Source organism: Falco biarmicus, chromosome 7 (assembly GCF_023638135.1).
Source record: "Falco biarmicus isolate bFalBia1 chromosome 7, bFalBia1.pri, whole genome shotgun sequence".
In the NCBI taxonomy this organism is placed as follows: Eukaryota; Metazoa; Chordata; class Aves; order Falconiformes; family Falconidae; genus Falco; species Falco biarmicus.
In genome coordinates this window covers 28,060,483-28,084,327 of record NC_079294.1, presented here as the reverse complement: position 1 = coordinate 28,084,327, position 23,845 = coordinate 28,060,483, and the positions used below count along the sequence as shown (strand labels likewise).

The 23,845-nt window shown below is 48.7% G+C and overlaps 1 protein-coding gene across 3 annotated transcripts in view; it reads right to left on the bottom strand.

Annotated features, from left to right (window-relative positions):
- Positions 1-17,057, bottom strand: part of CD82 (CD82 molecule) — a 41,340-nt gene extending 24,283 nt beyond the window's left edge. The window contains exon 1 of one of the 3 annotated variants that reach the window (XM_056345414.1): positions 17,036-17,057. The gene's annotated coding sequence lies outside the window, so the exon portion shown is untranslated. Of the gene's footprint in view, positions 1-16,685; positions 16,821-17,035 lie in introns of those variants that run through there. The other 2 variants (XM_056345412.1, XM_056345413.1) reach the window with 2 other exon arrangements.
- Positions 17,058-23,845: the final 6,788 nt, after the last annotated feature.

Here is a 23,845-nt window from a genome sequence, read left to right as displayed (position 1 = left end):
GACCATCTGCCTTTTGAACTTGGTCAACACCTGAGACTTAACATCCTGCAGCAATGCACGTAAATTTTAATACATGAAGTTTGCAACTTTCAAATTCCACTAATTGTCCACAATTAATTGTGTTCTCCTTTTCCACTCCACCCCAACTGCTTCGTTCATTTGAAGCTTCCTCCCCAAGCAGCCACACACACTTTTCAGCAGTCCTGCCCCTACGCCTCCAAATTTTCCCTGTCATTCTCCAGACTGACGTCAGCTCTACAGTGGATTTCATGAGACCCTAGCGTCAACTTGAAGAGTGGCATTACTCGCAGCCTTTCACTTTCCATCCTGTACAGATACGCAGGATTATTTATACACATCACTCCATTTGCTGCTTTGAGGCACTACTACCATAAAAACTTGGTTGCCAGCATGGCCTGGTCAGCGTCTGTGTAGTTGATCCCTGGTCTTTCTTAGCCTGGCTTCAGCCCCAGGACCTGACGGAAGAACTAACTGCAGGAAGGCATCAGTTGATCCAGGGCCCCAGCGTGGACGAACAGGACAAGTCCATGCAGGCTAAACAGGCATCATGGGGTGGCTTGCTGCCCCCTCCACCACCTCCAACTCTCAGGCCTGTCATTCTCCCAGTAACAGCAATGACTGAGAAACCAGTATGTGGAGCACAAAATCCAGGACAACTCAGTTTGAGAAGAGGCAGACAGAGGCCTGCTTTGTTAGTGACAGCAGGGGAGTCCCATCATGGTTCGGAGATTAACTTAGTTTTGTCGCAGGAGCCTGCAATGCTCTCAGCCCTCTTCTCACAAAAGATGACTGCAGTGATTGACAGGCAATACAGGGAGAGCAGAACACCTCTGCCTGCTGGCCCTGCCACGGGCTGGCGAGGTGGGGGGGAGAACACTTACGCACAGGTATTGCAACCACACCAGTCAAGGGGCAGAAAGGCTAAGTTAATTTTTAATTGCAATCCTGCTCTCTCGAATCATATCCTGTACTGCCTCTACCTAGCAAGCGCTGCATGTTTAGTGCTCACTGAAGTTTATGAAGCCTTGGCTCAGGCTAGCGTTGTACATGCCTGTGCCACGCAGCTTTGCCAGTAAGAGTAAGCCTTTCTCGGGAGCACCACCCTTGCTTTTGCAGTGCAAGTTTCTTCCAGACGAGCTCTAGGAGCTGAAGCACCTCAGCTGCCAAGTTACTGCACAGCACAAATAAGGGCTCATTTACAAGCACGGTGAAAGAGGAGGAGACAAGCAGGAACAACCTCAACACAAATCAGAGTAGATCAGTTGTGGAAATCACCATCTCAGTACATTATTAAAGTGCAAAGATCCCGCAAACCCTTGAGGACAGCACACACGCTACTGAGAGCGACAAGCTCTGAAGGTCAGCCCCAATACTTCAAGTAGAAGAGAGTTCACATTTCAGTGCATCTACACAGCCTGGAAGATGCTGTCCCTTCTCCCACAAACCCCTCCTTAAGGGAAGTAAATGATCAGTCACAAAGCAGCTGCAGGTTGTTCCTATGTACTTTGGCCAGTTGCTCCTCGCTACCACCCCTCAGACTCTAACCCCAGGGGATGTAAAACAAAAGCAGACTCTATAGGATGTGCTGCTGCTAGCTTTTACTAACTAGGCTAGGAAGAGGTCAAACCAACACCAGAACCGGTTTTCCCGTTGTGAGAGCAAGGGGAAGAGCAAACACTGTGGATGCCCTGTACTGCTGACATTCCAGCTCATTTCTGCTGTCCCTCCTGCCTGCCAAAGGAGAAACTTCCAACTTGACAGATGCAGAGATGCAGCAGTCAGCACTGCAAACCAAGGCTCTGCAGCATACCCTGAGGTTCCTGATCTTTCACATCTTGCATCTGATGTGGCAGGTGGGATCTTTGGATGAAAATTCAGCTAGTCCACTGAAGCAACCTCCAAAGCAGCCTCAACGGATCTGCTTCCTGACACAGCAGGCAAGCACCACCTTCCCCACGCCTACCCAAGCCTTACACATTGCAACAGGTTATTTCCCTCAAGATACTTATTACCAGGCTGGACTTTGAAAGTCTGTAAAGCTTTGCCTCATCTGGTTTCACCTCCCTTCTTTTCAGTGACCAAAGTTAGCTGAGCTCATTCGTAGACAGACTGACCATGAAGCTCAGGAGAAGGAGCTCCTGCTGATGTACTCAAGTTGCAGAACTGGCTCCCTGTCACCAAAGCAAATAGGACCTGCCCTAGGAGGGAATCGGCAAGCCCCTGCTTCCATAAAGATGTTTCTCTGCGTGCTAATTTGCATGAGGTTTTGAAGGCTAGTGTACCAACCCAGAAACCAGAACCTGATCAGCCATACGCCAGGCTAGAGACCCGCAGAGACCAACTGGGGATCAGAACTCACTAAATGGGCACTTCCCGTCCCAGCTCCAAGCCAGACGCCCGCACAAAGGGGAACGGGCAGCCCAGGAGGTCCCGATCTTTAATGGCAGGAGAGAAAACATCATCTTTCACAGGATTTTGAGCCCTTGTGCCACAAAGCCCACCTGCCAGGAATGCTTCCCTATCCACACACATGAAGAACAAGCACTTGGTAATCAGCAGGTGCCCTGATCACGAGTGATGAGACAGAACAGCTTCACACAACAGTGCCAGTTAATGAAACATGACAGAGTTACTAAGTCCCCTGCTAACCAGGTACAGCGCTGCCCTCAGGGCAGCAACTGCAAGTTAAAGCCATGTTAACGTAAAAAGAGTATCTTAAGGAGTTTGTGTTGTTGACGTTAATATTCAAAGGCCTTGGACTTCTAGTACAGCTGGGAAGTACATCTTGTCTCTGGCAAGCACATAACTGCAGAGTCAATGGAAAGACTCAGGTCTGAATTCACTGAACTTTTCTTTCAGCTTCACTGAGATAATACCAGCCGTGTAACGACCTTGAAAACATAAACAAGACCATGTTGGTCATAGAGATTTTCCAAACAGCATCTCTTCAAAAGTTACAATGGAGGGATTGAGGAAGAAGCTGGATCCTAAAAATTAAGGCTGCTAATTAGGGTTACCCTCTCAAATAGGCAACACTTGTGGATGCAGAGATTATTTATAGATACATATGTGTGTGTGTGTACGTGTTACCAATTCAGCTACAGTACCTTTCTGGAGGGAAGTGTCAGGGCAAGGTAGAAATCTTTATTTTTGCATAATACAAACTTCAGAAACAGAAGAGAAGAAAAGAAGGTACTTTGAACAGACACTCTTATCCCATCTACTCCAGAGACAATTGCTGCTCACCTGAAGTAGAAGCAATTGCCTTCAAGCTAGAGGAGATGGTTTGAGGGCTAAGCACAAAGTCAGAAAACAGCAGCATAGCTACATCAGCCTGCAAATTGCAGCACAATACTTGTCAACAAACGTTGATCTACCACTTAGGAGTACAGAGATGTACAGTGACACCCTAACATGAGCCTCTGCAAGACATTTGCAAGCTAGAGGCTCAAGCAGACACGCAGCTCCTGCACATTGGCTGTCCCTGGAGTAAGGGGAGCAGACTAAAGCAAGGCAACAGTTGGCTGCAAGTACTGCAGAAATACCACTGGAAAGACTAGATTTCTCAGGAAACTAGATGCGTTTGAGGAGACTCATCAACCCACACTGCAAAGGTAGATTTGTTCCTGGGGCACCCAGTAAGACATTAAGCTTTTCCATTTGACTTCTATAGTCGTGTACTGTGGTGTGAATAATAAGGAGCAGTGTCATGCAGCAAGACTCAAGATTAGAAAGCTCCCATAGGACTGTCTACAATGACAGAAGTTTTTCAGGATGTTTTACCACAGCAAGCACATGTTGCATGTTTTGTAAAAAGGAAACGTGTATTTTAGAAACGTACTTCTGATGCTCAAGAGGAAGTGATTAGATATTTATAAACCACTATCATACTGTTAAAAAGAAAACAACTCACAGTTAAGCATCAAAACAGCAGCACAAGTTTTAGAAGCATGTCTTGTCTCTCTATATTTGCAAGGGGTTCTTAAAATCTGATTGCACATCTGGACTTCACACTCGAAAGCTTGAAACCTTTTAAGTCTTCAGTCCCTACAACTGGCAAATCGAGAAAGTTCGTTGCTATTTTCAGTCCTCACACTTGCACAGCATGACAGTATTTGCAGGAGAGTAATTCTCCAATTTGAGCAAATCTTTCCATTCAGCAAGAGCAGAGATACAACTCTGCCAAAAAAACTGGAAAAAAACCCCAACCCAAAAACCCCACAATCTGTCCCAGAAGTCATTTGGTTCTTCTCTCCCCCGACAAAAAAAAAACCCAACAACAACTTACCAGAAATAGCAGACAGAAGAAAAAGCCAAAAGTACAGTTTAGACTCTTTGATTACCACGTATTAGAATGTTACTTGTGCAACAAACGCTGCAGGTAGGGTCCAGAGAGAAATCTCCATGCTGACTAAAACCAGTACACAGTGCAGTAAAAACGCATAGTTTTCACTAAACTGGTTGGGCAGCTCTGTCACTTGACTACATTGGCTCTTTAACGGCTCCAAAAATGAGACCAGCTCAGCTTTGTTTTCTGCACTTGAAGCTGTTAAGCTGCAAATTTAACCTCTGAAATGGATGCCCTCACCAGCTCCCCTGCCCGCAAGCGGCCCCTGTGTGTGTCAAAGGCAGTCCCCCACACTGGCTTGCCCCACACCTCCCCACAGAGAAGCAAAGCCCATGAGCAGGACCTGCACCCCAAAATGCAGCAGGGTAGCCAGCACAGACCAGCGGCACCCAGCTCACACTCGGGTAAGCTTCTCCCCAGCATGGCTCTGCAGTGGGCAGAGGATCCTACCAAGCATTTGCCATTGCCATCAGACTTAGCAGCCTGGAAATCCCCTGGCTCCTGAGCCTCCCTTCTCATGCAAGCACTGCCTCAGAGGTCAACAAATCACCTCTGAGGAGTTGCACAATATTGCCTCCAACGTCACTTGGCTTAGAGATTCCTTCCTGAGGCCCAGCAACCTTCCCACCCTGCCAAAGCACCCAAAAGCTACCACAGTCCAAGCAGGAAGAGAGCCTTAACACAGGCTTTTTTTTTTTTTTCTGTCTTAGATGGCACCAGAGATTGCCAGACTGAGGTAGGAATCAGGTAGTATAGCTGAATTTTTATCTTTTCTGCCTCCTCCTCCCATAAGATACTAGAGGTCAAGGTTAAGGACTTTCCTACTGTAAATTCCCTTTCAAAACAAACTGGGGTTTAGTTGCTTCCATTTTCTCAGATGCTAGGAAAGATAACTAGTCGGTGCTTAGATTCAGCACGCTCATAACGAACATGTTTCTGGGAAGTTACAGCATCTCCCTGAACTGGGAAAATAGTTTTTGTATTCTTTCTGGCTCTTTCCAGGAATTATCAAGGATATAGTAAAGGTACATCTGGAGTAGTTTTACCAAGGGCAGGAAGTTTTCCCCAGCTTAGTAGCTTAATAGCAATTAAACAAATACCCTCTCTCTCCACCTCCCTTCTGCCTGTTGAGCCTTGGGACTGCACCTCTTTTCTCCACAGACAGGTGGATGGGGCTGGGCAGAGCCTGGGCACCGGCACCCAGTGTGGGAAAGAAGCCAACTAGGCTTACCCAGCCATTCCCAGCAATAGCAGGCTCTCCAGTAGTTCACTCCGCAACTGAAGCCAAATGCTGCTAGAAGCCAAGTGCTAGAGATAGCCTACCCAAAAGAGCATAGGAGGACAAGCACCACCTCATGCTTCTCAGGCTAAGCCTCTGGAGAAGCTCAGACACCTTGCCAAGCTATCTGGGTGCCCACCAGAGCACTGAAGTCCCCTGCCACAGTGGGACCAGCCCACTGGAGAATAGAAATATCTACCCAAGACCTCTCCCCTTGGGTCCATCCACATGATCTTACCTGGCAGAAAAGAAGTAAAACAACAACCACCAACCAACTAAAAAACCCACCAAACACCAAACCGAGACCTCCAGTTTGCCATTCCAAATTATTGTGAAGCTTTAGAATTAAGTGAGCTTTCTTGAACAACAGAAAGGACAGGCTATTAGTCTACTTTAACCATATCACATGCTTTGTATCAGATCCTTTGCCACTGGCAAGGCACTGATCTCAAGCAGCAAAGGTTTTAACCCCTTACCCCCACAGATCAAGCAGGGCTGGAAGACTACTGCAGACCCAGCATGACAGAGAAGTCACAGAATTTCTACTAGATCAGAAAAGTGCCTCAGCCCACAAAGGGATGCATCTTTTCGCCTGTTCACAGAAACAGTCCCTTTATTTGTGATCTCAGGAATCTTGTTTTTTGCCAAATACACTATTTGGCAATTGCAGCACCCTCACCATTCACTAGTTGACTGTATGCCTGTGGCTACTGAACCACTCCTGTTCCCCTGCTACTACATTGGCACTGTTAGATGTGATTCTAAAGCAGAAGACCACAGATCAGCAGCTGTAATAATCATCCCTCTTCAACAAGATCTGACCCACCATAACCACGGGCCCCCTACTCTACAATCTGAAGGACCCCATTGCAGGGCTGGCCATACCCAGAGTCAGAAATACAAGATTCCTGCAAGATTCTCACACAAAGTATCACGTGGTCTCTCCCAGACACACATACGGGGAGGACAGCAAGGAAAGCAACTCAGCAAACCCATTTGCTACAAGTAGACGGGAACAGCTAAGCCAGGGATCTCCAAACTCAACAGTTCAGAGCCATTTGTGCAACAGCGGTGCCGCAGCCACAAAAGGTTACTGCTGGACCCAGTGTCTGCACTCACTGCCCTCTGCCCTAGGAGAAGCTTTACCTCCCATCAGACCATCCCAGGGTCACACAAGATCCCACACCCCACCAGAACCTGATCTGCCTGCCAGCAAAATGAGCATGCTTCACAGACAGTCTCAGGACTTACATTTCACAACATCCTGAGTTTCACGCCATGGTTACCACTACCAGAGGGCATGAATGAAAAGAAAAAAAGCCAGAACTATAAAAAGCTTTGGAGGAAGGGACTATCTCAAACAGCCCTTCCTTCCAAAATGATGACTTAGAGAGGGCAGGGGGTCAAGAAAAGCCCTTAAGTACAAGGGAATGACTGAAAACATGTGTGCTCATTCCCTTTACTCAAAAATATCCACCTGCAACCACATTTTCCCCCTCCAGTATCAATGTAACACAGATAGTTTCACATTTTTAACTGGCAGCACCTGGCCACAACAGCCAACCCCCTCACTGGTCTGATCACTCTGAGGACACAGCTCAGAAGCAGTTTCATGCTTTACCCTGGAGAGCTGGTGCCACCAGGGGCTGCTGTACAGTCTGACTACAGCAGCATCGTCTAGCACCTTTTCCTTCCACCTTTGCAGAGCAGTCTCCTCACTCCAAGCTCTTCCTACAGGAGAAAGAAAGTGGAAACGAAAGCTGCATTATACAGCAGTAAAGGGCAGCACTGTGAGGAGCAATAATAACACAGCACAAGCTGTTACAGAAGCTGCAGTGAAGCCACTTTGTTCCCAGCCTAAGCATTCCAGGAAGTGAAATGCCACAATAAGAAATCTCAGCAAAGCTGGAAAATAAAGGGGAACTCTGGAAAACACTTAGCCAACTGGAAGACATGCTCAAAATCTTTTGGTTTCCCTTCTATGAAGATGGTCCTGGAGGCCAAGGCAGACCACAATTCACACAGGTGTTTTGCTAGCCACATTACTAGTCAGGTAATCCCAGCATACTTAATTGAAGCAATGAGAGAACATTACTCAATTACAGACCTGCCACCTGCAGTTAAGAACAACTCTCCACCAAACACCACCCAAAAAAAGGAAAATAATTAATCCATCCTTCCAAGCACTACATGCGTAGGTTATGGACAGGGCTGCTTCAAGCCAAGTGGAACAGACATATGGGATAAGTTCCCCAAGAGTTTGGCAGTTAAAATAGACAGCAAGACTTTGAAAAGCTAGGTCTGTTTTGGGAAAAGGAGGAGCCTCCTTGGAGTCTGCAAGCCTACACAGTGGTTTCTAGAGTGGTCTGGAAAATGGGTTCAGCTGAACCTGAACCAAGAGACACTGGGTGGCCTTTCTACTTTCTTGAAAAGGTCTCCTTTTCTAAATTTAGAGCACAAATTTTCAGGAGACTATTTGACTATTTGATGGAGCAATGCTAGAAGAATCAGATTGGGGAAAAAAAAAAGTAATTCAGAGGTATTTACTTTAAAAATAATGAAATTTTATTCAGAATAACTGATTTACAAATATCAGAAAACCCTTAATGCAGAGACAAATGCTCCCATTTTGGGGGGGTGAGGAAAGTGAGGCTGTTTCATCCTTAATCAGTAAATCATAACTGAGGCTATGATTACTTTTTAATAGGGTTGCAGACACTTATTTTTTCTTACTTGCCTCTGTCCCACCACGTTGTGCTCTTTCCCCCACAGCCTGCTTCCCAGGGACCGTTTCTACTTAACATCAGTTCCACAATTTTCAATCAAGCCAAACTTGCTAATGACATCAAATTACAGCAAGGGGTCTCATGCATGCTACCTGGGCAGGTTACAGCTGTGACACGAGGATCCCTCTGCCCCCAAGATACACACGCATCCCTGGATAGCACAGCAGCTTGAAATCCAGCCCAGCAGAGCCCCATTACCTGCTCTTCCTCTGACAGGAGGGTGCCAGCAGGAAAACCACCCACCACAGGGTGCTGGGACTCTCCACTGAGACCCTGGGCACAGGAGTAACCATGAGACAGCACCGCAGTAACACGGCCACTGACCTGGCCTCAGCTCACAGGCCACTGCACAGGCTCTTCCTCCTGACAGCAAACACCCTGCAGCAAAGGCTGTCTCTATTCCATGCAAACAGGGACCAACTGTTTAGGTTCCCATGGGACAACACCGGGTGCGTGGCCATTTATTTGTATACATGCTGGTAGGTCTTGCTCATAGCTGACAGCTGTGCTAGGAAGAGGTTTCCCATCTGCCTGAAGCTACGCAAAGCAGGAACTTACTGATTTAACACAGGATCAAGTCTAAACTACTGCCATGACAGCCTGTGAAGCTGCAATATGATGGATTGGGAATGAATGCAGAAACAACCAGGCTTTGTAACCACCAGCAGGACTGCAGCATCACATCAAAGGAGCTGTTGAGGTCTTGGACTCTGGCATTAAAGCAGTTTGGTGTTCCTTGAAATAGCCCTCCCTTGAAAAAGCCTCTTCTGCTGAGGCAGCAACCAGTTTGATGCTGAAGCTGTATTATCAAAAGCTGCAACAGCATTTTGGTCACCTCAGTTTCGTTCAGGAAGCTGCCAGTCACACCACCTCCCCCAGGGAGCAGGGGCGAGAGGAAACTCTGACCTGTTGGGTCCCATCACATCAGGCAAGAGAGACGACCACGGGCATCACCTCCCACCCCTCAGGAGCAAACACAACTGCCCCACTTCAGCTGCACTCAGACAAGGTGCTACCACTCTCAGAGGATCGCGTGGGAGGGATCTGCCGAGCTCTGTACACAGGGAGCAGCCAACTCTTGCAGAAAGTCCCACAGAGGGGCTGGAACTCACTTGCAAGGCTGACCTGCCCCACAGGGCTTCACTCCCCCTCACCACCAGCCACCAGGGACCTCTGTTGTACCCACAGCCTTCCCACTGCTGCTCCTGCACAGCATCCCCAGGGAGGTGCAGCAGACTCCTTCGGAGCAGGAAAAGGGCTGTCCCTTCACCCTATTTCACATGGCTCACCAGGGCTTCACCACACAGCTGTGGTCAAGCACTGTCCTGCACAGCAGCTGCCAAGCAGAAGTCTTCTCTAATTAAAAGAGCTTCCTTCAGGAAGAGGCAGATTTACTGCACAACTCAGAGGGCTCTTTAGTTATTCCATGTGCAGTGTCTCTGCAAACCTGCATAAGAAAGGGACCTGAATGCAAAGAGCAGCCCAGAAGCTTCTTAGACTGTTGGGAAAGTACATCCAGGCAGGTTCACCCCCTCCCCGCCCCACAAGAGACTTCAGAGATGAGCATAATTAGAACTGCTGCCTGCATTTTAAGGCCCAGTTTCTTCAAGCATCCAGCATAAATGCTGGAAAGTAGTTCCTGTCACTGCTTGGTCAGTGCAAAATTCAAGGCAACAGCAGCGGGGAAACAGCCATGCTAACCTAAGGTCAGCAGCCTCCTCAGCCCGAGTCCAGCACAGTATTCTGGATCCATCTTCTGTATGAGCAGGGAGCCTAGCTCCACGTTTACAAGACATGGAAAAACCGGAGCAAGGGGACAGGAGACAGAGTTAACTTAGTAAAGCACACTGGGAAGTTGAGGACTTTCCAGCAGCCACTCCAGACTGACTCAGCAGCAGCAGCAGCTCCAGTCCTCACTGACACACACAGCAGACACATGACCAGATCCACAGCTGTAAAGAGGGTGCTTTGATTGCGCCACACCACCAGCATGAAACAATGTAGAATTATAACTGCAATACTAGAGATGGTGTCCTAGCCACACCAGACAGAATAGAATCCTTTTACATGAAGAGAACTCTACAAATCATTTGATTACAAGCAGAAAGGAGAGAAGCTGTCTGCATGGTGCCTTCCAAAATCAGGCATGTTAGCTCTGGGGACCAAAGTCCAAAAAAATCCCACTTGATACTGACACCTCTCTTCAGAATTCAGATACAGAACCTCTCTTCAATTTCTGTCCACATGTATTACAAGTAATTTTCAGTAAGCCATTTGCAGGATCAAGGAGAAATCTGAAAGAAACCAAGTAGGGAGGGAGTAAGACATTCTCCACACAGATACTTTTGCCTCTAAGACTAGAGCACCTAGTCACTGAAATGCCATGAAAAGGTACAGACACTTCCCTGAAAAGGTCTAACTAGAGCACAAGCCATTTTGTGCAATAATAGAGCTCCTCTATTTAATTTAGACTTCACAATTGGTTCCCAACAAAACTGCTAATCATCTATCACAGGAGACATGCCAGCTCCAGGTGTTTAGGATTTGCATATTCTTACATTATGGGATGATGGCAGCAGCCCTTGCAGTCCTACTCAGTGCCAAGATATTACTTCCACACCTGCCTCGTGTGCTGCTCCTGAAGCCCCGCACAGGCTGTTAATTCCACAGCACCCGGATACAGAAAACATCTAGAGGCAACTCACTCAAACCTGTATCAGCCCAGTACACCAACCCAAGCAAAATCAGGGTCCTGCAGTGGGCTGCTTTTAAAACTAAATGGACAGTTTGCTGCATGAAGCCTCTCCTGTAGAAGCAGGAGCTGAGGGCACTGAGGTCTCATGTTGTCCCTCAGCCCCATCCTATCGAGGGCACTGAAATCTCACGGATCAGAGAGGCAGTGGCCAAAGGAAGGTGCTGGTGGAGGACACTGCCACATCCAGTCACAATAAACCATTCTCTACGGCAGCTCTGGGAAACAGCCTCCTCTACCTTACAGCAAGTTTGGCCCCTCTGCACAAATCCCTGCAAGCTAGTTCGTCTCCTTCCCCTTTCCCAAACTGCCTCCACGGCAATGGATGCAGAGCACCAGCAGAAGGGACCAAAGGCAGTCCAGAGTCCAGCTGTGAGAAGGTCAGCTCATCTCAAGGTGCATGGCTGCAGTTCTGACAGCTCAGCCCTTCCTTTGCTTGTGTACAAGACCTCTCTCTAACTGAAGCAGATTTATTTTTGCCTACAAGGGGGATTCTCCATTATATAACTTCAAATCTCTGGGCTACTAGATATCTGAACATACATTGCTCATCCCAGGTCAGCATTTCTCCAGTACACATGGCCACAGGATTATCATCATACCGGAAGAGATCAGTGATCTGCTTACAGCTCAGCAACAATACTGCAGTAAAGGGTAAAGCACCTTCACGATACATCTGTTTGCTCAAGGCTGTGCTGCAGAGAAACTAAAGCAGCAGCCCAGCAGCATCCTTAACAAATGCCACCAGCCCTTTGCCCACGTGCAAGGCTCCTGGTGGCACAGGAGAGCTGCCCTTCCCAGCTCCTTAAAGACAGACGGGCCACTTACCTCAGCAGCAAGTTTCAGCAATTAGGTATATGCACCGCACTTTGTTTTGACTTGCTTTTAAATGGTGATGTCCCAGTTCTGAAGCTCCATCAAGGACATAAAAGAACTAGAGCAGTCAGCCCATGCACGTGCCTCTTCCCACAGGAGAAAACCTGCCTTCCGCTTAGTCTCCCTCCCTTTCTCCCTTGTATTTACTCTGGATGAGCCCCGAACCACCCAGCTTCCCTGGCCCTGCTGTGTCTAAGGGCACACACTTGGGTACTGAGCCAGCAGACCCCAATTCCTCTCCCCATGCTAACAGGCTACTGTTTTATTCCCTTTTTCTGCTGCCATCTACCAGGCAGTCCCTTTCGCAGGGCTGCCCACAGTAACACCTCATCTTTCTTCCAGAAAATTAGCTCGCTCTGAATCTGTCAGCACATGCAGGCAATGATATAGGCAATCTCCAGCATGCAGTTCCTCCTGCTTCACTTATCACCCCATCTAGCTTCAAGTCAGCCATTAACTGCTTCAGTGTTTCCAAGCCCTGATAGCCCAGGCAGCTTTCAGCAAACAGGCTCTGCCACAGCTGACCAACCATCAAGAAACTGCTAGCACTGGCTGTGGCTCCCGTATTATTCCTTTTACCACGCCAAGAAAGTCTGTAATGTTTAGCCTTTCCTCCACTTCATTCCCTCTTTAAGAACACAGACAAGCCAGGAAGAGACGGAGGTGGTTAGGTAACGATTGCAGCTCATTACGTGGCTCCTAAAAGGAAGGTGGCTCACACGGCCATCCCTTCACACATGTGTCATTAATTATTTGCCTGTAGAAAGCTCTGATTACACATTCCTCCAACAGAAGCATCAGTACAAGAGCACAGTTTATTTCTTAGCCCTTCAAAGCTGACAGCTGTGGGGTGGGGGGCAAGGCTACTGGGCCCAGCTCATCCTTTGCTGTACAGAAGGACTCCAGATCCCAGGATGTCATGATCCATTCCACAAACGATGGCAGGGAAGAAAGGAATGCAGGCGTGGTGCTCCTGTCTTAGAGGTGAAGCTATGACACTCCATAGTGAGGGCCTGAGTTCCTAGCAATAAGAAGTTAGTTTTGATGCACATGAGGCTTTTTTAGAGAGGAAACTGAGGAATAAGCACAAGAACTGGGAGTGTGTCCAGAGAAGGGCAATGAAGCTGGTGAAGGGTCTAGAGAACAAGTCTGATGAGTAGCAGCTGAGGGAACTGGGGTCATTTAGTGTAGAGGAGACTCAGATGGGTCCTTTTTGCTCTCTACAGCTCCCTGACAGGAGGCTGTAGGCAGCGGGGGCAGGTCTTTTCTCCCAAGTGACAACCAACAGGACAAGAACAAACAGCCTCAAGTTGTGCCAAGGGAAGTTCAGATTGGATATTAGGAAAAGTTTCTTCACTGAAAGGGTGGTCAAGCATTGGAACAGGCTGCCCAGGGAGGTGGCAGAATCACTGTCCCTGGAGGTATTAAAAAAAACCATGTAGGTGCTTAGGGACAGGGTTTAGTGATGGACTTGGCAATCCTGGGTTAACGGTTGGACTTGATGATCTTGAAGGTCTTGTCCAACCTAAATGACTCTATGATAACTGAAGCGCTGATCACCCCTTGTTGCACAGACCCACTGGAAATATTGTCACCTCCTCCAGCATTTTAAGCCACTCAACTGTAGCCTGAGCCCTGCTAGACCCACAGCAGCACCTCCCACTCACCAGCGAGCAGAAACAGAAAGGAGACCAGGAAGAAAGTGGCTGCCACGCCACAGGCACCATGGAAGTAGAGCGATAACTACCACTTTGGATAGCACAGGGCATGGTCCCCCTCCCAGCATCACCCTGGCTTTCCAGCAACAGATCCTATGCAACCAGTGCCCAAGGTCCTTGTGGCAGCACCTTTTGCCTTGGCTGTACACTTCCAACTGTAACAGTGCCAGCGGCCATCAAGAACCACAGCCATGGTTTGAGCTGGAAAGTTTCGCAGGGCCTGTGATTACCAGAGGTCTGCAAAACTCCCACCTGCACCTCTCAAATTTAAACATCTACTGGATGAATGCCTGCAGTCCTGGATGGTCCCCTGCTGCCTCACAGCTGTGACGCAAGGACCCAGAGGTACAGAAGAGGGAAAAATCCCTTCCTCAGCTACAGTCTGATGAGGAATTTCATACAACCCACAGCCTTCACTTCATGGAGTTTGAAACAGAGTGGCTTGCGTAGCAGGGGCAGGAAACTTCCACAGAGCTATGGGAAGGCCTTGTTAGAGCATCTCCTGCACCCACTTACAGTTGTAGGTCACACTACACCTGCCTGACGCCAAGAACTAAAATAGAGACAGTAGCAAGAACGAAGAGAGTCCAGATGAGCCACATCATTAAAGCCATTCAATCCTCTTAAGGGAGGAGCTTCCACACAGCAGGACAGAGATTGCCCACAGGGACAGCTTTCTCCAGGCACCGAGCTTGAGTCTTGCTCTATTTCTGCTGCACGCAGGTAAGAAACTGAGTGAATGCTGCAAGACTTCACCCAGCCACTGCTGCTACTCAGCACAGGGACAAGGATGCCATCCCAGCAGTCCCCAGAGCCCCTGGCAAAGGCAGAGAAGCTAAGGCCAAGAGGGGTTCAGGCCCTGAGAGGCTCCACCAAGAGAAGCTATTTTAGAAGCAAGACCCTTCTATGAAAGGGGTGTTAAATGAAAGGATGTTAGGAGTAAGGGGAGGCTATTCACCTCCCTGAGCCACTCCAGATCCATACACAGGCTTGCAGTGCAGTTGGCAAAGGTCCTTTTCACCCATGTGGCAGCCCAACATGAGCAAGCACCCACGGACATTTTTTTTTTAAATAAGCACAACTGTAAGTGTGGGAGTTTTTGCTCCAGCCAAAGGACCAGAAACAAACATAAGTGTTAAAAACCACCCCACTTTGGCAGCCACAAAGAGGTCCTATGATGGGACACTGGCAGGACTGCTGCCAACCAGTGCAGTGACACCGCAGAACAGGTCAGCAACCACACCACCAGTGCCCTTCTCCCCACTTAGTGCTCATGAAGTATTTAGTAAGATCTGAGTAATTTGTCATTTTTACAGCTCATCACACACTTATCTTGACACCAGCATACAGCAGCACACTGTGGAGACTGCTCCTCTCATTAGACACCTCCCTCCAGATTTTCTGAGCAGTGTTTCTACACTTTGAACCTTGTGGTCCACCAAAAGGATCCTAGCCACACACTTCTGCTCAATGGTTCTCATGCAGCAAGCAAGCTTCACAGCAGCAGGCTCACACCTTGGGCTTTGATGAAATTCTTCTCAAGCCCAAGGTGCCTGAGAAAGTTAAAAAAAAAAAAAAAAAAAGCACCTTATGTAGAGAGGAAGTATCACTGATGGCAGATTTCCAGACAGCACTCTCCAGCTGTACGCCCTTGCTTGCACAGAGGCACACGGGTGTTTTCAGAAGCTACACATCAAGAGGCCTCACTAGTGCTGGGGTGCATCCTATCCCCGCAAATCCCTACTGGCAGCAGCAGCACAAACATCACCAAGAGCTGCTCTTCTCCCCAGCCGCCAGCTCCAAGAGTACTGCAGCAGGACACTGTCCCTCCCTTGCACAGCCAGTAAAGTTTCAAGCTCTCATCTCATGCACGAGATGGAAATGCTAGAGCTGCTCCAAGACACAGGAGCACTTCATCCTGAACTAGCTTTACAGTTTACTGAAGCCAGCGTTTGGATTCCAGAACGGTTGTGTTTCTCCCGTCATGTGTTTGGGGTTTTTTGTTGTTGTTGTTTTTGTTTGGGGGTATTTTTGTACCGAGTGCTCCATTTTACGGTAAAGCATAGACAGCAGCCCTTGAACGCTCTGGGGTAGAAACGGCATGCCTGGGTTGTAACAAGCCACTATCCCCGTATGGACAGACACATCAACAGTCACACTGCAAGGCAATTCGCAGCCAACACCTCCCCAGCTGTTGCAACGCAAGCGCTACCTAACTCCTCACTGAGATTTTACAGGGCAGGGTCGGGGGAGGCACAGCAGGCTGGGCCAGTACCAGATTTCCATAATGCTATTAGGGGTAAGATTGCTACGGAGGCATCTAATCTGCGTCTCAGAAACCCATCACGACAGAGTCCCACTGGGGAGCGCCGCAAGGCCCAGCCCCACGGGCGGCAGCCGAGGCAGGCTCAGGCTGCCGACACCGCTGCACCGCGGCCACCCGCCGCCAGCTCCGCCGCACCTGGCGATGCCCACCCCGGCCCCGCACCAGCCACGCAGGAGGCTCAGACCCACCCGGCCGCTTCAGCCTGCGCGGACACACACGCGTGAGCCGCGGGCAACCGGGCCCGGCCCCCGAGGGGCTCCCCGCGGCCCTCGCACAACCACCCGCCGGCAGCGGCGCGGGGGCTCCCCGGGCAGCCGGAGCGCTGCCTGCCCGGCCCCCCCCGGCACGGCACGGCACGGCACGGCGCTCCTCGCGGCGGGGGCTCCCGCCCCGCCGGGCCCGGGCAAGGTGCTCCCCGGCGGCCAGCGCCCCGCAGAAACCCCCGGGAAGTTCCCGCCGGGCCCGGCCCCCCGCCTCGCACGGCCGCGACCCCCGGGCCGACGGGCCCGAGGCCGCCGGGCCCAGCAGAGGGATCCGCGTCCCTCGCCCCCACGGCGAGGGCGGCCGCGGCACACCTACCTACCTGCGGGGCTCAGCCCGGCGCCGCGCTCCCTGCCCGCGCCGATGTGGCCCTGGCTCTGCTCCCGGCCCCGCGGGGCGGAGCCGGCGGCTGCGCTGAGCCGGCCCCGGGGCGGGCCGCTGCCCCCCGCCCCAGCCCGGCCCCCGCGGGGGAGGCGGCGGCGCCTCGCTCGGCCGGGCCCGGGCCCGGCTGCCTGCCTGCGGGGCGGCGCGGGGCCCCCGCACGGCGCCTGGCGGCTGCCCGCTGCCCTGCTGCCAGCCCCTCGCTCGGCCCGACGTCCCGTTTATGCTCGTTTCTCGAACCAAGTAACACGTTCCGCCAGAGCTCGGCGCCCGTCGGCCCCTCTCACCTGTCAGGCCTCGGCCGCTGCCTCATGCCGTCCAGCCGCGGCGGCTTCGCCTTCCTCGGCTCTCGCGGTCCCGGGCGCTGCCCCGCGGGCGGTAGCCCCGGCTTGCTGTGCTGTGCCCCCACCCGCCTGCGCCAGGCTGTCCCTCACGGCCCGGCGCTGCCCACCCGCACGTCTAAGGCCGCTCGCGGCTTGTCTGCTCCTGCAAGATGTGCGCCGTGGCTCTCCGCCAAGCGACAGCCAGCCTGATAACCCGCTCAAAGATTTTTTTCCCAACACGCAGTTTTGCTGCCCTAGTGAACATCGGCGCGGCTGCTGCATTGTTCCCCACCCAAACCCCGTTAAGCTCTTGTTTGCCCCAGTGACCGCAGCGACGTGACGGCAGCGAGGTGCTCGAAGGCTGCGGCTGCCGTTCACTCTGCTGACGGGGGTCATTGCATTGTTCCCGCGGGCTTCCCCGCTCTGTTCAGCGTACCCGCTTGCGCGCTGCCAGTGCCGGCGCTTTATTCTTGGCATGTGGCACAAACAGCCCGGTGGGATCCTGCCTCTTCTCTCCTGGCAGGACAGAAATAAAAATGACAGCCATAAGGCAATCTAATAGTAACAATAATGCGATCCTCTTCAAATCCTCAAATCAAAGCCACTAAAACCAAACCAGACAGGGCAATTCTAGAATGAGTGAAGCTCAGGAGGTCCCTCACCCTTCTGAGGGGCAGCATTCCTCCCTCTCACGGTTTCTGCTGTCCTGGCAGGAGGAGGAACAGCAAGCTTTGCAGCTCAAGGCCCCAGTCCTTGGTCCTGGGGGCAGCAAAACCCAGTTTGGCCTTTGTACTGAGACAGGTGTGCAACGGCCACCTTACTCTGTCTTTGTAAGATGCCTCTCCATCATCTTTCTGTGCCTGCGGGGTGATTCCTCACTATGCACCAGACTTTGAATAAAAGAATTTTAAAGGTCCTCTTCTGTGCTATGCTTTATTCATTGCATTCACCTGAGTTTAATTCTTGCATTTAGAACCTCATCCACTCTGAACCTCTCCCTGCAGCTCCCATTCTCTTCCTCTGGTACCAGGACGAAATACACCCCTCTCCCTTCAGCAGCCTTCCCACTAGCCTGTATACCATCCTGCAGACATCTTACATTGGTGGCAGGATGAGCATACGATCATGTAATAGGCAAACACGGGCCAGCCACCTAACAGGTCCTCCTTCATGCATCTTGGATAGTGTGGGACAGGAGGGGGCTGGCTGCCCAAGGAGAGCAAGTGCCACTCACTGAGCACCACAGCCATTGCGTGCAGCACCCTGGGCTGCCTGTCCTCCTCCATGCCACCAGCACGGAAATGCAGGCTCCTCAGCTGCAGCTGGTGTGTGGGCTGGGCCAGGGAGAGGAGGGTGAAGTGCAGGTGCTGAAGCGGAGCTGGGACGGTAAGGTGGAAGTGAGATGAGTCACTGCACAGGGGCTTTTGTAGGTGTGGTCTTGCCACCCCTATTTCTGCAGCTGACCACAGCAATAGCAGGTTATCTATAGCCTGCAGACTGTCTAATAAACCTAACTTTGCTCAGGCTCTGCTCTCTTACCAGAAGAGTTGGAAGACCAGTAGTCAGTGTCTAAGACGAGGACAAATTTTGCATCAGAATTATTTGGGTCAGTATCTGAAAACTTATTTACAACTGGCCTTGGGGACTACATGTCTCTCTGGAAATCAGTAGCACTCCAGCGTTTCTTTTCAAGCAGAATTAGTCTTCAGTAAAAACACCCATATTCTCAAACTGAAAATTGAAAGTATTTTTTCTTTCCCCTTTCTCTCTCTGTAATAGGCTTTGACCTTTATTTAAACATCTGCTTAGGCTTATGGCTGTACCCTGTAAGCCAGAACGCTTACCTGTAAAGATGCAAGGTAGATGTAAAGAATGTAAAGATGTAAAGAAGCTGTGAGGCAGGTGAAGTAGTGTCTGCCTCTTCTGTTCTGTCTTCCTCATCTGTGCACCGACAGAGTATCCAAGCCTACAGGTCCTGAACAAGTAGCTTGTTTCTGGTTCTTACAAAAAGCGTCCTACTTTGAGGAAGGAAGCCTGGGCTCAAAAAATATTCCCCCTGAGGATTAGTGCAAAGGCTCTTTCTTAAAGAAAATGGGTTTAAAATAAAAAGTGATTACAAGGTGCAGTGCAAATGGATTGTGAATGTGCCAGCAGCTCTGGTGCCTGAATGAATTTGTGTCAATGGCTTGGAGAATGGGATACACGTTAGCAAGGGCAGTGTGGAGGTATATATGCATCAGTGATTGGGCGTATAACTGGTTATGCTTCAGTGCTACTCAGATACGAATCAGTGAGTCTGTAGAAAAGCATTAAGTCTATACCATTGCATTTGCTGAGAACAGGGGACAGGTTTTAAAAGAGAACTTCCAAAGAACCTGAATTTTATTAGAAAGTCTGAAGTAAATCAGGCTCTTCTGAGGGCTTGCAACAGGGACTTGGCAACGGTAGAGAAACAGATCTGCAGAGATGTTGCAGCTAAGCTGTGCACAGATGGTAAACTAAAAGCCCAAGTATAAACAGCATCTTTTACAATGTACACAGTAGGCTGGATTCTCAGCTAGCGATTAGACAAAAGTGCTTGTAAGAAAACAAGCAGGCTGGAGAAACCCACCATTATGTGGTGTGTAAGGCTGAAGACCAAATCCCATTTCAGGGGCAGCCAGAGACCAGCCCATAGGTCATTTGGCCAAGCAATCTGCTTTTGCCTTGAGCTATCTTCATTTCAAACGCAACAATTCCCTGTCAAATGAATACTTTCTTTTCAGAAAGAATGCTGGCTACTAATTATGGGTGGCTACTAATGATGGAGGAAACTACAGGCCCTTCATTCTCTGTTAGTAAAACCACACCTGGCCAGGCAGGAGCCATCCTGGAACATCAGGATGCAGGCAAGCAAGTTCCCACCATTTTATGTACAGGCAGCACCTTGTGCCTTTCTGTGAAGCAGAGGTGGAAGGTCTCAGGGTTGTTCTGCAGCAAGCTGCAGAGTGAAAAGGGCAGAACTGCTTTTCTCTGCTTTCAGCAGATGTCTGAGAAGAGAGGGTCTGAGGTTCAGTTGACACAGGTTGCTGCCCAGCGTTACATATATCAGAAGCAGGAAATTTAGTCCTTGGCATCAGGGAGAGCAGAGAAGGAGGAAGACACAAGTGGATTTATAATGTTTGCATATTTTTTTCCCTTAAAAAATCTTTGAATTTGCCACATGTTATTGTGACTCTAGGAGGGGAAGGCTTTCTGTGCTGACAGAGCCAAAACACTGAGCAGTTCAGGTGATAGTGATGAGTGTTAAAATTATTAATACAAACTGCCTAATTCTGAGAAAACTATTCTTTCAAAATTGCTTTGATAAGGAGGAAAGACTTCAAAAATAGAGCAAAAAACTGCTGTATTTTTTTTTCTGTTTAAATTCCAAGTTAAAAAAAAATCAAACATCTTACAGTTCAGTTAGTGTCTGTTTACTAACACAGTATAAAATAGAATGCAAAGCACAATTTAAAATTACAGATTTTGTCAAGTCTAATTTGACAGAAGTTCTTTCATGGCACTGTAGGTGGAATCCTCTTTTATTTGCCAGAAGCTGTGATTTACTAGCAGATTAATCATATACAAAGAATAATGGTTAGAGCGAACAGCAATAAAAGTGTGGTACTTACTGGGGCTTGTGGGGCAAGGGAAGACTATTTTAACTTACCTTAGGGAAAAAAACGTTTATCAAAAGGTATATGTTTAAATCAGTCTGTTTTTTTCAGGACTAATTATTTTTACTAATTCTGCATTTTATGACTTCGAAGTGAACGAGTCAGTTTCAGTTAACTGAATTAATTTTCCTGAAGACCGGTTGCCCTCCCCTGGTTGAAATGAGAAATGCAGGCAATTGAAATTCCCCGTCAGAAGTTAGACTTGGACAAGCCAAAGGGAGACTTCCGCCAAAGCTACCACATAACGGGGAAGCAAATCCCTCTTAGCTTGGTTATTTTGGACCCAGTAGGGATCCCTCGCAGCTGACCATTACAGAGGCGACTGCACACCCCAACTTGGTATTTTGCAAGAAAAGATTGCTCCCCGCCTCAATAGGCACCAGAACAAGCAGGGATATGTCTTCCTAGGCACTAGCTTTTGGACTTCTGGACTCAAAGCTGTTGTAATCCATTGAGCTTTATCAAGTATGGGAGCATGTACCCCCATGAGCTGGATGTCTATCTGACCCTTGGGACAGGAAATTTCCTGGAACAAATCATCGAGATATACCATCCTGTGCTTTCTAGAATGTCTCCCTTTTTAAAAAAAAATCTCACAGAAACAGATCTCAAAAGGTCTTCCACAGAGTGTGAGGAGGTCACAGGCATCTCTGGGTTAGGAAGAGACCATGACTGCTGTCCTGAGCTTGCCAGTTTGAGGCAGATAAGACAGAAAATGCCAGATGAGTTCAAAAAAGCATCCCAGTCACTAAGGAGCTCTTGCTTGTCCAGCTGAGCTCTGATCAGAACCTGGGCATGCCTGGACTAACAACATTCATAAGTGTGACACAGTGGAACTTGGTGGAGCTAGGATTTCACCCAGTTTTAGGATTATCTTTGGGCCTTTTGCAGTCATCTTTGGCAACCAGAAGCTAATTTCAAAGAAGCAGCATTCAAGCTCGGTCCTTCTAAACGTGTAGTTACGGATGAACACCTGAAGAACTTGACCTTACTCCTGAGGTTTCCATTCTGGACACCAAAATCTTTCCTCCTTTCTCACACCAAAGCATTCTGCTTCTTCCAGTGTGCTCTCTCTCCTTGGAGAGACAAAGTGTCTTGTTTGTGCCTTTTGCAGGAGAGTCCTTGCCTTGAATCACAACCTCCTGTTTAGAGGGCAACAAGAAACAAATAGGGTCTTGTTTCTAAAGGCAGGCTGCTGCAGCACAGTAGGTTACCCTTACAACCTTGTTCTGATCTAATACTTGCAGATTGAGGTGATACTCTGGATTTTATGTCCAGCTTTGCACTAGGAGGTTATGAAATGCCAAAGCACCATGAGATCCCTCCCCTCCCACAAGATTTGAGCTATTTTGCTTAATATCTTTCCGTAACAGTGTTTCTGAGTTAGGATGCCTGGATGAATATAAGCATTTTTCTGCATAGTAGGAAGAAGGAGCCAGAGTGCTGAAAATAAGACTACTTTCCACCTAAGATCGTAACTTGAATGCAAAGTTGCATGGATCTGCCCTTGTCTTTCAAAAAGGAAGAACAGAATTGGCACCAGCGAAACATGGGCTGATCTCATATGTGATTCACACCTGGCACCTATGTTGACCTGGACCAGTTCTGTCTCTGATACCAGGATGAATAAGTGTTTTTAAATACCCACCTGTTCCCTGACAGCTCTTTTAACTGCCTGTTAGTTGGATTGGGAGGAATGAACATAATCCAGAAATGGGGAAAGCTTCCTTGTTGATCTGGATTTGGGTTGTTCTGGGACAGATGCTGTCACTTAGGCAGTATTTACTCCAAACTCCACAGCCCTACAGACTAGTGAGAAGTCATCCCTTTCAGTCCAGTTAACATAAACACTTTAGAAAATGCAAGGAAGGAGAACCCAGTTCAAGGTCTGCCAAAGTAAATGAAAACACGCAGGAGCTGGCACTGGCAAGCTAGATATTTTCTCAGGGAAATGTGTGCAACACTGGCACAATTTACGTGAAGGAGCGAGTGGAACAAACAATCCTATGACACTAATACTTCTTACATAAGCTCAGATCCACAACAGCATTTAGCTGCTTAATTCCCTTCAATTTCATTTATGAAGGCATCTAAGTACCTCTTTGCAATGTAGAGCCAATTTTAAATCTTGCATTAAAAGAAGTCTCCTTTCCACCCTTGCCTCCCTGCTCTTTCCCACCGAGATGCATGTTTCAATGCCCAAATGCTCCCCTGCATTACCTGTTTATGCACGTAAAGCTGCAGTGAACCACACACGGGAATTAAATCCTTGAAGTCCGCTCATGACTTGCAACAGGTCATGTGCCATTCTTCCACTTGGTGTCTCTCTTTAGTCTCAAATCTGGGGCTGCATCTCCAGTAGTGCTCTTCTGGGGACGATTATTTGTTATCTGCATCATAGAAGTATCTCAAAGTTTCAGTAGGGCACCCCAACTCCATAGTAATCAGCAACACAGAGGCCTCACAAAATGTAAGACTCCCTTTCCCTCTCCTCCCAGCTGTATAGCTTGGCTGTATGCACCCGATCAGATTTAAATGAGTTTAGGAAATTCAAATATTTTTTGTTCCTGGGTGTTATGTTTGTTTGTTTGTTTGTTTGTTTGTTTTCTTGTGAAAGTAACATATTCGTTGTCCAGCTGGATCTAATTCTTGTTACAGAGAGATAGGGCTGGTTTGACTCACCCTCTAAAAACTGCTAGAGAAGTTTACAGGCATGCAAGTGAAATACAAAATGTTACTTTACTGAATTCACGTTTTTTAAAGGGATGATTTCAAAATAACATCAATTAAAAGCATAGTATTTGCCTCTGTGCAAAAACAGAGAAGACAAGGGACAATTTAAAAACCTTTTAATAATACTTCTAATCCTTCTTCATATTGTGGAGGAAAAATTTGGCAGGGTAAGGGGGAGATGTGATTTAAGCCTTTTTGCATCAGAACCCAACTTCTTTACGGTGCATAAGACTGACTTGATAAGGAAATCCATAAACTTGGCTTCCTTTTCAATTTCTGTGTAGCACAAGCCAGTTTTTCAATGACAAACGCTACACTGGAACTCTCTGCTTTGAAAGACTTC